General features: G+C 40.8%; 1 protein-coding gene across 2 annotated transcripts in view; it reads right to left on the minus strand.

Annotated features, from left to right (window-relative positions):
* Window positions 1-13,312, minus strand: part of FOXP1 (forkhead box P1) — a 502,532-nt gene that overhangs the window by 396,933 nt on the left and 92,287 nt on the right. The gene's annotated exons all lie outside the window — the stretch shown is intronic.

A 13,312-nucleotide genomic window follows, 5' to 3' on the forward strand; every position in this document is an offset into this window, starting at 1 on the left:
GATGAACGGGTAACACTACATGATACTATCAGCAAGACGAGACAGGGTAATGGATTCGTTGGCAAAACATTCAAATTCTTACCAACTTCTGGTCTAAGAGGTTCTTTTCTTCTTTCAGATATTTGCTCCCTTAACAAAAAAGCCATTCTTTCACCCCCATCCTCCCCCATCACTAATCTAGGCTGCTTCTAGCTATGATGTTGAACCCTCTCCCTTTCTCTGCCTCTTGCCTCACTCCTGTGCTATCTGTGTCTTCATCTTGACGTTATCTGGGTGATGACTAGATGAACGACCGGGTAGAACCAAGAGACAAGGCATTATTTCCTGAAGTTCTGGACTTAAACCACTACAATGATTTGGGGTGGTACAGACATGACAACCAATTACACTGAACTGCATCCTTAGTTGTGTTCTTTCAAATTCCAGGGCAACCCTTCTAATTATGCCAAGGTCAAAGCCTCATCTGGGTGCTGGTCTGACACCTCACACATGCTGAGGCCCACTTTTGAAAAAAGAGAGAACCCCTCCAGCTCAATACCTTAAGAAGAGGTAGTCAACAGTCTACAGTGAGTTTTGATCATGGGTCAGCAAATGACGGTCTGTGGGCAAACCTGGCCTGTGGCTGCTGATTTCTATAAAGCCCATGAGATAAGAAGAGATTTTATATTTTTGACGGGTTTGGGGGGAAAAAATCGAAAGAAAAGTAGTATTTCATGAAATGAAAATCAAATTTCCACATCCATAAATAAAGTTTTATTTGAACACAGCCATGCCTGCTCATTTATGTTTTGTTTCCTCCTGATGTGGCGTTACAATGGAGGTGAGTAGCTGCAAAAGGACCATAAAGGCCTGTGAAGCTGAAAATATTTACCACCTGGTCCCTTACCACAAAGTTTACCAACTCCTGTGTATACCATCATGCTGCCTTCAAAATATTTATTTTAGGTTACCATCGAGCTCCGGTAACCGATACTACTTTTTCTTTAAAGGGATAATGTAAAATCTCCTTTTTAAATAGACTGATTTGTATTCCAGCAAATGAAGGAACTCAAAGGGAAACAGAAGCTCATAAAGTATAGGTGGTATTTAGATCAAAACCAGGGAAACCATAAGCAAAGTCATGAAGAATGCCTGAGAAAGGCAAAGCAGTTTGCAAAATAAGAAACCAAGAAGATGGGTGCAGGCAGGGAGGGGTTGGGATACAAAACTAAAGACTATGTAAATAAGACATCCAGACGTAGCGATCTGTCTTCTAAGGTCAGAGTGGAGTCTGAGCTGTGGACCCCTAGTGGACAGGAGGTCAGGCAGGCTACCCAAGAACATCAGGTTGGCCAGCCTCCCCACGGGGAGCAGCAGGGTCTTATTTTACATTCACAGGACCCTGACACACTGGCCAAGAATTCCTCGTCTGGCAATTGGTGAGAGAGTCAGTCCAAAACAACCAACGCTGGGTTAGTCAGGTAAAACAACAGCAAAAGGCCAAGCGGCTCAGCGTGAGTCTAGGCCAAATGCTTCAGAGCAAATATCACTTTGCACTGATAAAATACCCAGTATGACCTAAGCAGGGCCCAATGGCTTTCTTCACTCTGATGGAAATGCTTCCAAGATGCACCAAGCATCAAAGACTTCCTGCATCTTAGAGTAAGTTCACATTACCATCCACACACTTTACACTCTTCGGTGTTTGATATGCACAGTGTTTATTCTTTAACAATGAATTTCCTCAACAGCTTGGCTATATTCTTTTTAGAAATTTCTTCCTGTAAAACAATCTTACATTATTGCGTTTGCCTCTCATTACTCTTACTGAATATGCATCTCTTCTGTGGCCTTTCAACTACACATTTTTCCCCCAAGAGAGAAATGTTTTTTGGTGGTTCCACCAACAACAATTTCTGTTGTTGAGTCATAGACACTATCAGTGTTAAAATTCATCATCTTTTTCTTTCCACATGATTAATGTTTTTTAAACATGCTAGTAAAACGTAAAACTTACCATATCTGAAAAAAAGCACTTGAAATGCTGGATTTTAAACTGTGGAACTAAGACCGGTACAACTAGAGGGCATTTTTTTCCCCACATCTGCACAGTATTTCAACTGGTCATCACTTCTTTGGTGAATTACAACTCAATTAGAAGGCTGAGGTTCCCAATTTCTTTTTAAACCACAATGAACTATTTTTATCAAGTTCTAAGCACTCCCACCTACACAGATACTAAGTTTCAGAAGATTCTACCAGCTAAAATTTATTTGTTAAGAATTAATTAATACAGAATACCTACCAAATTGCCAATCAGAGCTCACAGATTGAAATATTCATGGCCAAAAGCCAAAGACAGTTTGGTTAACCCCTAAGGTGCTATCTCATGCAAATTACTGAATTCACTTCAGGCCTTTTGAAACTTAATAAAACTGCTCAATGAGGTTTACATTTGAAGCTGTGGCCCCAGCATCCTTTCCTTCAAACCCCTCTCACACAGAACCAAGGGAAAGTTGAGGAGTCATAGGGTTCTGGGGAGGTTGACTCCACTTGGCTCTAGCGGTGGAAAAATATTACCTAGGATATGCTAATTAGTACATCCCATCTCCCTGGCCATCGGCAGAGTGGAATGTGCTGGAAACTTGTCCAATTAGAGCTTCAGGAATCTGTCCAAAAATCTTAAGAAAAGATTCCCCTTTCCTCTCCGCTGCTTGACTTGTTCAAGTAAATCTACAGCCCAGCAGTTGCTAGGAACCATCTCACGACTGCACATAGGGGCAGTCTGAAGATAAGTCAGCTCCACTGTGGAAAACAGAGCAAAGAGCCTGATCAAATCTCTCCTGCAGTTCACCCACTAAGGACTTGCCAGTGACACTGGTTAAGCTGCCCGAACTGGACTTTCTGTTGCTTACCACCAAAACCCTCCTAACTTAAATACTGAAAAACTCCACGATGAGACGTCTCAGAGCCCTGGAACTCTAAGACCGCAGGCATTGGGGACCACTGCTCCAGTGATAGATTTAGAGGCGGTATCATAATGTGTAAGATAATCAGTAAGTGTGCATTTCGAGGGTGGTGGATATCTTTCAGAGTTTTTGTAACCCCAGGTCGGGGGCATCACCGTGAAAACTATGAAAGATAACATCAGGAAGCTGCCTGACGTTCCTCATCTAATTATAAGATGGCCACGCTGGCCGACACTATTAGGGTGAAGCGACATGAGGAGAGCCGGCTCCAGGTGGCTCAGTAACTGCACATGCTTTCAGCTAGATCTGCAGCGAAAGGCGCCACTTAACCATTTCATTACTATCCTTCGTTTCCGGGGGAGAAGGGAGAATTCATTATCACAGAAGACGTGTTTTAAGAATGGCAGACGAGCAGTAAATGTTACAAGGAAGATGAGATGACCAAAGGAACAAATAAAATGCTGTTAAATATCCCTATAAAGTAGGTGTTTGTAAGGCTGAGATTCTGGTTTTTTGCCCCAGTATTTAGAGACAGACTGCTGACCTTGTATAAGAAAATAATTATCAGCGAGAAGATGCTGGTATTTAGGGCCTGCACTTTGAAGGCCTCTATGCAACTCAAGGCATAACCTGTTTATTTGGCTTAGTAAAGGGCAGCAACTGAAAAGAATGGAGTTGGATGGGTCAGGCCAAAGTTGGAATAAAACCCTAATGTATCTCCCCATGCAAAGTAGTGTCAGTTTTTGCTACATGTGAAGGAGAGGGAGAGGGGAGAACAGGAAGTGGTGTCTACGCATGTGTACAGGTGAAAAGATGATCCTTTCATCACCAGTCAGCACAGCAGTCCTTTTTCTTTTTCTTTTCCTCTTGTCTAGGTTTTTTTAAAAATTATTATTAGAGTACAGTTGATTTACAATGTTGTGTTAGTTTCAGGTATACAGCAAAGTGAATCCGTTATACATACACATATATCTACTCTCTTTTAGATTCTTTTCCTATACAGGCCGTTACAGAATATTGAATAGAGTTCCCTGTGCTATACAGTAGGTCCTTATTAGTTACCTATTTTATATACAGTAGTATGTATATGTCAATCCCTATCTCCCAATTTATCCCCCCGCTTACCCCCTGTAACCATAAGTTTGTTGTTTACATCTGTAACTCTATTTCTGTTTTGTAGATAAGTTCATTTGTACCTTTGTTTTAGCTTCCACATATAAGCGATATCATAATTTGTCTTTCTCTGTCTGACTTACTTCACTCAGTATGACAGTGTTTAGGTCCATCCACGTGTCAGCAGTCCTTCTTGATACACTACTTGAAATGTGGAAGACAAGGTCCCCAGCTACCCAGCTTGGAAGGAGACGGTGAACAGAAAGAGAAAGCTAAATTGCTGTTTTTAAGAAATATGAGCTCGTGACAGAAAGCAAAAAAAAAAGAGAGAGGCGAGAAGAAAGACAGGAGAAAGAGAAGAAAGTAGAAGTTTGGAGGTCGACACAGAAAGCTATCCAAGGACAGATTGAGAGGGGGCAAACATTATTTTAAGAACAAGCCTGTAGAAAATTTCATTCTAAGTTTCTCTGATGCAAACTTCTTAGAACTCCCTCAAGTTCAATGCCCTGTGTGAGCTGTGTTGGAAGGAAATTATGGAGAGCAACTACTTTCCAACCCAGAGAGGAGAAGAGCACACACAACAGCGAGAAGAGAGAATATCAAGAGTTCTTTAACCAAGATCAATCATGAAAATGAAGCTTCTAGACATTCTCACTGGAAGTCCCATGGGGAATAAGACAAAGGCTCAAGCCAATTTTATTAGCATCTCAAAAGTCAGGGTGACCTCCGTTGATAAATGCCTTCTCAAACCATGATGACAAAGCCCTCAGCCACTCGGCCAACTGGGGACCCCCAGGAGAAAGGTGGATGATATCCCAAGTGGCACTGGTGTGAAGACGGGCACAATTTTGTTAAATCTATTTTCTTAAAATGACTATCACTGTCTGTAAAGGGTTCACATGAATTTCACGGTGTGTGGAATGGGTGGCACAAAAGCTTTTTAAGGTGTTCCAAACCATTCTAACCCTTTTTTAATTTTTATTTATTTGTTTTTTTTGGCTGCACCATGGAGCATGTGGGATCTTAGTTCCCCGACCAGGGATCGAACCCGCACCCCAGTGGAAGCGTGGAGTCCTAATCACTGGTCTGCCAGGGAAGTCCCCGAACCACTCTAACCCTTGAGACAAAGTCCCTGTAAGGAATCAAGAAGGAGAAGCTTAATTTTACTAACATGGGAGGGCAATTTTCATCAGGGTGACAGTTTAAAGAATCCTGAAAGGGAATCACTTAAGTGGCATCTTGAAAAGAAAAAAGGCCACTACCTCATTCTCCAATCAATAACACAAACAGACCTTAGCAGTAACACAGTATTTCATTGGCTGTTGGGGAAAAGAAAGAAAGAAAGAAAGGAAAGAAAGAAAGAAAGAAAGACCTGAAAGTCTTCGCTGTGAACCTTGTTAGGAATTAAGAAGAGGTCTAAAGAAGGGAAGCAAAAAAAAAAAAATTCTTAACCACCATCCTGCATTGGCCAAAGCAATGAAAGCCGTGAACTTCCCAAATGTACTTCAGCAGATGAATGGATTTTTCAAAGGAGAAAAATATCACCCCACATGAAAAGTTAACACATTTATTGACCACACTCTTAGCCCATATTTCACAACATAATGGTAATCTTGCTGAATTCTGTACAATCCTATTATAGATCACTTAGCATTTACCATAGCATTTAAAGCAGCCAGGCTTCTGGGTTGGAATGCACTGGGTGGGGGGGGAGGGGCGGGGTATAAAATTCTATGTGTTGGTCTGAACCTTACACTATCTAGAAGTAAACTCTGTCTTCCCTCTGTGGCTCTCAGGTCGCAGCACTATGGAGCAGAATCGTCCCTTGTGGGTGGCTCACGGGAGAGATGGATACCTAGCCTACCCGGGGGTGGGAAAGGCTCCCAAGTATACATCTGTGTGCTTGAGGGAACGGCACATGCTCACGATACACATACAAATACACACAGTGATACATATGAATGTATATAGGAAGACATATATAAATATGTACATGAATATGTATACAAATATGAATATGTATAGGTATGTGTCTGAAGCATGGCCTACAAATCTGTCATCTTCAATGTGCAGAAAGGGTTTTCTTTATCTCATGAGGCTGATTTATTTCCTGGTCGCCTTCTCCAGCCACTCTTTCTTCTCCCCTCCCTCCCCCCTCACTAAACGTACCAGTCTGCCTCTCTGTACTCACTCCCTTGGCTTCAGGTGTCCATCTTCAGCCCAACTACCTTCCCAGCCTTGTGTTCAATGTGTATTTCATCGTCTTCCAGTAAGATTCCACCTGAGATTGACACCTGCACCTAAAACGACATCCAAACCTCGGCCTGCCCTCTCTCATCTTCTGGGAATAAGAGTGGGGAACACCCACCCGATTCTCCAATCGTCCATCTCTTTCACACCAAGTCCAGCCAATGAAACTTCAAAGGTGTTTTTACCCCTCTGTCTTCTCCTTCCCAATCTCTTCAACAACCCTACTGAAGACTCTGACTGTGGCTCTTCAGAAACATCACCATCTCCTCCAATTGGGGCTCCTCACTATAGTCTGTAAAATGATGACAGATGAACCATTCTGCAGCCCAGCTCTGACTGAGCGATCGATTCCTGTGCTCATAGAAACCCTGGTCATGCCCACTGGCTGTGCCATTAGGGTCTTCAAAAGGCTGGTCCTTGAGTCACAGAACCAGTTTGAAACCCTGGCTCCATCTCACGACTTTGTACCCGTGGTAAGACGGCTTAGCCTTTCCAAGACTCAATCTCATCTGTATGGTAAACTGTGGATAATAATAGCGTCCCCTTCCTTGGATGCTTGTAAGAAGGAAAACATAACAAACTGTAAATCACTATGCTTGATGTCTTGCCTATAGCAAATGCTGTCTGCTATTATTAATACTAATTTAACGTTACTGAATAAATTCCTTGCTTCTTAACCCAAATCTGAAGTCCTCTACGGTCATGTGTCAGCTACCTACCAACTCATTTTCTCTCTTCTCCTTTACAAACTCTGTGTCTCGGCCAAAGGGAATTATTTGTTGGTCTCCTCAAGTACCAAGCTTTTTGGTCTTTGCTGTGTATCCACTCTGTTTCCAAGAGCCAGGACACCATCTCTCTTCCCCTAACCCAAATAACTAAAGTTCACATCTTCAGCAAGCTGTAGCTTAAATTCTCCAGGGGGGTAAAGAAATACCTCGTTTCTCTTAGCACTTTTTCCCTAAGTACAGCATTTGAATATGAACTTTTGTTTTCTCAGAATTGCCTATGGCAATTTTAAACACCTACTGAGCTAAGAGGATGAAGGAGTCAAACGACCTTCTCACGCACACTATGGGGCATCATGCATCTCGTATAACACTAAAGTCAAAAGCTGGCTTAATAACTTCATCACCATAAACTCCTCTCTCTACCGCTAGTTAGTAAACATACAACCTTTTCTTGGTTAATTTAATACTGCTATAATTGGAATAATTAGTGATTTTATGTGTAAAATTTCTAAAATTATATTTCTTTTCTCCTCCCATTATAAGTAAGAATTTTAAATGCTTTAATAAGCCACCATAAGAACAAGTTTTAGCTGTCAGTGGAACCATTTCATAACTAAAGAACTTAACATTGTCTGTAATCTGTCTCTTTGAATTCACATTGTTTGTTCCACAGAAGTGTATAAACTTCTTCTGGTGGAGTATGAACAAATGTATACCAATTCTTAAACGTGACCTGTGTGCATCTGTGATTATTACACATTATAAGCTCAATAACCACACCCGTGTCATCTTCAAATGGTATTTTTTAAGGACCCATATGTTCACGATGCATGACGAAAACAAAGCTGCTCTTCAATCCAGCTTCTATTTATTTCAGCGTCTAATGCTCGTAAGAGAATGGGTGGTTCTCTGTTATTGAAAAAGTTTGTAACTGTCAAAACAAGAAACTGACTTAGTTATAGTCAGAGACTTACAATGCCAGTACCAAACCAATGCCAGAGCATACAGTAAAAAGAAAAACACTGTCAATTTTTCCGCCTGAAAGTCTGTTTCTCTGCATTGCCTATATATCCAGCCAATTCAAAAGGGAGGAAAAGTAAAAATCCTTTGCTGTCATGTAGCCAATACAGCCAGTGGATTTCCTTTGCTAACTTTATTTTTTGAATGTCCTGTAGACTCATCGTAAATCATTTCCAATCTAATTCTCCTGCTTCCCAATTTTAACTGTCGGCCTTATTTAAAGAATTGCCTCTATATTTAACAGATTCCATATCCATTCTGAGAGCTAGTAAGCTAAAAAAGAGTGTGTTGTTCTAAAATGCATCTTTAGACTGCCTGACTTTTTAAGCAGCTTAAATGTTTTGCTGTTGATGAAGTGATGCACGTCGCAATTGTCTTCCCTAGTAGTGATTTGCGAACTACATATACAACTTTCCAGTAATAAAGAAGATCGCACTTCAGTGCATGTTCGACGGCTCTCCCTTCTGGGTTTCGGATGAAGTGTTTTTAAAAATGTGTAGTCTCTAAGTCCATCCCGAACATGTAGCACTTCATCAACAACAAAAACATAAGTGTTTAGCAGAACACAACTGCAAGTTTTCCTTTTTTATTAAGATACATAACGCTGCTACTTTTCTTTTTAACCAGTAGACTATCATGCCTTTTTTAAAATTAAAAATTAAATAAAGTTTCTCAAAGCACAAGGTAACAACTGACACTTAGATGCTTTGAAGGGTCCTCCAGGGAGAAAAGGGAAGGAGAAAAAAAAAAGTGGTGGCAGTTACAACAAATTAACAACATATAATAAAAATGCCATAAACACGCGGCATACATAATAAATCTAATCAAGTCTACAAAACGGGCAGATAAAAATGATTAACTGCCACTATCCTTGAAAAGAAAAGAAAAATTCTGTCCCCTGTTATTCATCACAGCTAACGTTCTGACCCTAAATCTAACATGTAGATTGAATGATCTTTATACTAACACACCATACCAAGGAGAAAGGCCTTCTCACTTCCTATTTTGTTTTCTGAGAAATCAGGAAAACACAGGTTAGGGGCGCTTTTTAAACAAAGGTGTGGCTTTTGGAGATGTTAATAAAGCTTCTCAGAGTCTTCACCTCTATCCACAGAAAGAGAAATAACAATAAAACCACCAGTCTCTATGTTCTGATAGGACAAAAATACTACCTATCTGGAGGCAACATTCAGCCATTTTTTTTTTCTTTTTACTGACTGACTTGCATTCGTTTCCTGATTCTGATACGTTACCAATTTAGCGAGGCCTCCAGCCAATGAGGAATATGCATGCTAAATCTGTAAGGTGTGGGTATAAATTTCTCCTAAAGGAAATATAGGAAAATCGACGCTTGCCTAAAAAAAGGTAGATTCTCTCCCGTAACAAAGACCTGGATAACTTCCTTGAGAGAGGCACAGGAGTTCCTGTTGACAAAAACTATCACCTTGACAGGCAACAGGTCTGAGTCTGCTTTGCTCTCACAGTTAAGATTCTCCAGACAAAACCACTGTGACAAGAAGGGTTACCTAAAGCAAGGATTAACACTGACATGTAAAAAAATAAAAAATAAAGTTTGGAAAAACAAACAAAAAAAAGCTGAAGAGGTTCAAATGAACAAACTCTACTTGTTCCTCAAAGGAAAAACAAAGAGCTTTCAGAAACAACTCCTCTGAGAGATGTAACAGAATATCAGTAAATTATAACAATTAAAAACCATTAAAGATAGAATAATTGAGAATACCTGTTTGGGTAACAATGACTTTTTTGAATTCCTTTTAACAGAGGGTCTATTTTTAATCACTCTTTTTGCAAAATCTTGCATAATTTAACAATAATTGCCGATTTTTAGTTTTGATACATCCACAGGAACGTAAAGTAAAAACCATAAATTATATACTAACTCCAGCTGTTAAATTTTGGCATTTTGTCTTTAAAAAAAAAAAAAAAGTTCAAAAATCTGTTTCCTTAAACCAAGGAAATGTGGGAAAAGGCCATCCTGCCAGTGGAAACCTTCAGCAGCAGAAAGCTCACGCTGCGGTTTCTTGCCGAGGCAGCAAACTCCACTGAAAGAGAAGTTGCCGCCAACTCAAATACTGTTTGCTTTCACACCCAAGAACAAACTGTGTGCACGGCGAAGGCATCCGAAGGGCTGGGAGCAGCTGGAGAGGACTGAGGAAAGGTAACAGTGGTGTCAGAGCTACTGTAAACTGGTTCTCGCTTTTCTATCAGCAAGTTAGCATCCCAGAAAACAGCGTGGCCCGGCAGCCCAACGTCAGTACCTACTGTAATTCAAAACCTGCTTTTTCCAAGTCAACAAGCCAAGGGACTTTTCAGAAAGAGAAGGGAAAAAAAAAAAAAAAAATCACCCAGGCAAATGAAACACAGACTCCTTCGGTGTGATTCGAAGGGCTAGTGAAATGCCGGTTTAAATGGAGTACTGAGAAATTTCCCTATCTCAGTGCAACATGTAACCCAAGCTTTCTTTGTAAGCAGGAAATGCAAAGGAAGTGTTTACTACAGCCTTGTAAACCAAAGGCAGAAAGCTCTGCCAAAGCAAACGTCAATATTGCAAGGGTTCTGCTGCTCCAAAGACCCTCCAAGTTCCCTTTGTGCCCTGAAGGATGGGTGTCACTAGAGACGCGGCAGGGGGAGTCGGGAATTCTATAGGAAGAGCAAACAGCCCAAGCCTCCAAAAAGCAAAAGGTTTATCCCATGATGACTTTCTCTTCTAGTTTCAAGTAAACAAAGGCCAACTTCTTGTTGGGATGGCTCTGTTTGAGCCCCAAAATAAAAATGGTCAAATAAGAAAATTTGTTTCTCTCCTTTCCCCTTACAGCTTTGAAATAATACTTTAAACTGTTGCGCAGTTAGTTAAAATGGTCAATTTCATGTGACACCTATTTTACAATGAATTACCATGCAGCGCCATGGAGGTGGGAAGAAAAGTCCTCCATCTGAGACAAACAAGTTGTGAAATCCTGCCTCCCATGCTCACTTCCAGCATCAAACACAGTTCATCATTTTAAGAAAGAATCCTTTTCAAGGTGTACAATTATATTGTTTCTTCAAAAACCCCTACTTTATTTTACCTAAGTCCCTCCTTCCCCCAAATACTATGACTTAAAACAGCTCTCAAAAATGTCACGCGGGCTTCCCTGGTGGCGCAGTGGTTGAGAGTCCGCCTGCCGGTGCAGGGGGCACGGGTTCGTGCCCCGGTCTGGGAAGATCCCGCATGCCGCGGAGCGGCTGGGCCCGTGAGCCATGGCCGCTGAGCCTGCGCGTCCGGAGCCTGTGCTCCGCAACGGGAGAGGCCACAACAGTGAGAGGCCCGCGTACCGCAAAAAAAGAAATGTCATGGGCCCGAAACATGTACATAAAGGAAATGGTGAATCTGTATGAATGGAAGATCTACATATTCCCCACCTATAAAAATAAAGTTTACCCAGGGCAAAAATATCACATATTTCCAATTCCAGGTTGGACCTCATAAGGTTTCAATATTAAGAGTCAGCTTTATTGACTTCCTCCAGTTTAAAATTAGAAACCTTTTTCTTACTGTCTTAACCACCCATTGCCCTCACCACAAAAAGTTTGATGGTTTAGACACAGGTTGAAAAAAAAAAGAAAAAAATCCATCCAACTAAACAAAGACCGCCTTTCTTCCCAAATAAAAAGGAGTGTAAGAATTTGCCAACTGTTCCCCCAAGACACAATCCTACAGCAAATTCTCCGTGCCTCCAGGATGACTGATGTGATGGCGTTCCCTTCTTTCATCACTCCCTACCTTGTCTGGTCGCTGGTGAAAACCAGGAAGCCACAGACACACACTTCGGTCTTTTGCTTGTACAGGCCTCAATTCTCCAATGCCAGCTTGCTGCCAATGTCCTTGTAGCCAATGGTAAACAGGCCACAGGGTTCAGGTTAACTGCAGAGCGTTACCACGCTGAACATCTGGTCATGAATGAACGGATTGCCCACTAGCTCTCAGCATTGGGCAGCTGATGAAAAATTCAACGTGTTCCTTGTTGGCACAGTTGTTTTGGAGAATTCTCTAGAGCTTCCTGAATTATATTAAGAAAATTTCACTGCAGCAATCTATATCTGTGAGAACAGCTGGTGTTGAAAGGGATCTGCTGCTCTCTCCCTGTGCTGGGGGACCTCGTGTTGCATGAGGACACTTTTACTACATTTGTCCTTGAAAACTTAGCCTTCGCTCTGAGGTACTGGGTAGAACAAACGGCAGCTAAGGCAGCTCCCGGCTGCTGGATTCCACACAAACGAACCTCTTAATTCAGGGTGAAAAATCTATCACCCAGCTAAGAGGACACTGAGATCCAAAGAGTACATTATATAGACCTGTCTCAGAAAATACAGCCAAACGATCATCAACCCTATTGCTGAGCTCTGAAATCAGGACGGTCCCAACACCACTGCATATTTTCTGAAGATTTCCAGTATAAAATAATAGTCCTTTGCAAAATCCCACGAGGCACAATGTATCCAAACATTAGTTTTTCATCACATGACTGATTTTAAACTTAGCAAAGCCTTTTATTAAACCTAAGGGTGACACAGTTAGAGCAAATCAAATGTAATACGTGACATTATGCTCAGCATGGGGAAAAAGCCACATTGACAGAGTGTCCATTGAAGCTTAAGAAAAGAAATTCTCTAAAAATATAACAGTGGCGTTTAAAGAAATTAACTTGTTAATGGATATATGTGATATATTATTATTCTTTTGGGTTAAAAAAAAAGGAAGTGGTAAACTTAAGTCAAGCTAAATTTAGGCTATTATCTATGCAGCATAAATTTCACTTCTGTGTATAAATGCTAACTTGCATATTTCTCCATGGTAACTAAACTATGATTAAAACAACAGCGAAACCAGCCTTTAAAGCCACCTGTTTAACTAGGAACAACCTAATTTACAAAAATACTTAAACTTTGGAAATTTCATGGGCATCTATATCATGCTTTTCCCAGAAGAAAGCTCCGTGAACATATAATTGCAATGTACTTGGCCTAGGTCACAATCATTCTTTTTTTAACTAGTGTAATTTTTTCATGTACTGTTCAGTCTAACCTAAGTGGTATTTAAGATTATAAAGAATAAGACTCTAATAACTCTTTCCAAAAACGAAGTTATTTTACCACTTGGGAGGGATTAATTTACCTAGAAAGTATCTTCACATTTTACAAAAAGAACTAATGAAAGAAGTGAGAAAATTCCAAACTGAAATGACTATTTGA

This window comes from Delphinapterus leucas, chromosome 10 (assembly GCF_059928025.1).
Source record: "Delphinapterus leucas isolate spDelLeu-1000000601 "Yukka" chromosome 10, BTC_Dleu_Yukka2, whole genome shotgun sequence".
Classification (NCBI taxonomy): domain Eukaryota; kingdom Metazoa; phylum Chordata; class Mammalia; order Artiodactyla; family Monodontidae; genus Delphinapterus; species Delphinapterus leucas.